This window comes from Fulmarus glacialis, unplaced genomic scaffold (genome assembly GCF_000690835.1).
Source record: "Fulmarus glacialis isolate BGI_N327 unplaced genomic scaffold, ASM69083v1 scaffold32841, whole genome shotgun sequence".
Classification (NCBI taxonomy): domain Eukaryota; kingdom Metazoa; phylum Chordata; class Aves; order Procellariiformes; family Procellariidae; genus Fulmarus; species Fulmarus glacialis.
In genome coordinates this window covers 19,770-21,752 of record NW_009195209.1, presented here as the reverse complement: position 1 = coordinate 21,752, position 1,983 = coordinate 19,770, and positions in this window count along the sequence as shown.

Genomic DNA, 1,983 nt, shown 5'->3' with positions numbered 1-1,983 from the left:
CAGTGGTTCTGTTAGATCTGAATCTAGCTAATGTGGTTTCAGATTTCAGTCAGTGATACAGGATAACATGCTCTCTGACCTACCTATATACAGTATCCGAAATCCTGCAAAGTACTCTCTACATTTTCAACATGAGGTACTGAATTTCTGACATACATTTAAAATATTTCAAGCCTGTTGGACAGAAAGAAAGACAAGATTAAATTAAACCAGCCATCATACATGCACATAACTGCAGATGTTTTCAGCATGAGAAAATAATTAATTTGCCTGAAGGATTATCATCTGACCCCCATTTTCAAATGTAAAACAGTGATTAATTAACATACTACTTTTGAAGTAAGGTTCAAATGTAAATTCAAATGAAGGGGCTCAGCGTAAGCCGAATAATATCTATTACTTTATGGCTGAATCCATAGAACTCAGCTTAATTTGTCATGATAGTAATCAAATGCTGATTAATCCAGGCTGTGTCTATTCTACTGAGGTTGGTTGGGGTAGCCATAGCTGCTTTGCTTGAGTAAATGAGAAATGTCATTTCTTATGAGCTTAGTCATGGCAGCCATCTTTGCTTTTTGCCACTTCAGTTTCATTCTGAAAGGCAGTGTAAACTGCTCTCTCAGGAATCATAGTTATTGGAGTTAAACCAGAAAAAACATCACTGCCAGTCATAATTTTGCAGAGCCATAATGGATTGCAAGTGGAGACTGGAAATGTCTCTTACCTTTGACCACTTGGGATTCCTAATCACCCTAACATGACTATTATACCAAAACATTGTTTCATTATGTGTGATAAAACCTAAACTAATCTGTGTTAAAAATAGGGAAATCTTTGAAAAGTTGCTGAATTTTGTAGGTTTCATAAGAGTGGAATGTCAGAATAGCCTTTCTTTTAAAAATTTACCAAAAAAAATTAAATGTAATATAAAAGGAGCATGAAATTGGATGTCAATATTGTCATGCTTGCATAGCAGATTCTCAGAAAGAGCCTCCCTAGCTGCCAAAACCAGTAGAGAGATTGAAACTGCTCCACCTGAGCCAGAGATGAGCAATCCTTGTGCATTAATCTGGAAAAAGCTTATTTGCCATTAAACTGGAGTAAAATCTGACATAACGTCAGATTTCATACCAAAAGGACAGTACTTACTTAAAATCCAGTTATTTTCGGAAGGAGAACAACAAAAAACTTATGAATAGCTGGTCTGATACCCTCTGCTACCAACTTAGTAGTTTCTGTTTGGGGAGAGAGGAAATTTGGGTTATTTGGGGGGAGTTATTGCTGCATCCTTTTTTAATAGGCTTTTCTTTAAAATGTTTTTTCCAATTGCTAAATGAAAATAAAACCCACAATAAAGACACCAAGGCAAAATGGTAAACAGAGGATAGGTAAACATTAAAAATTATTACATAGTTTAATCAGCTACTAAAGAAGCTGTAAAATTGGATTAGAGAAAATGTCTTGTTACAGTAACTGTTGATGTTTCTTGTAAAAATACTGAGTTTCTGTGGCATTTCAATTGTTAGAAATCCTTTTTTTTCCTCAATAGCCTCCAAATTGCCTGATGATAATCAACATCCTTATATGTCTGTTTGCCTCCAAAAGTTGTCTTACTGTAACCTAATATTGTATTATTGAATATCTTGATGTACTTTGGCCTGCAAAGTAGTGTGGAAGGGTTTAGAAGTCAATGTTTAACTCACTTTACCTCACCAAAGTGTGTTTAACAGATATGTAAACTGACTTGAGCAAAAACTTTCTATTTTTGTTCACAGAGTCTATCAGTGGATGTATCTTTTAGCAGTTTGTTCCATTGTGTGGTTTTGGAATAGGAGATTTTTTTTCTTTCATTTACTAAGGGATCAATAATTTTTCTACTTATACAGAAGTTTCCATCTGAACAGGACAAAGTCATTTTACTGTTTAATTACAGTAGAACGTCATAATACTTAAATATTGTTTATATAGAATTTTTATATATTA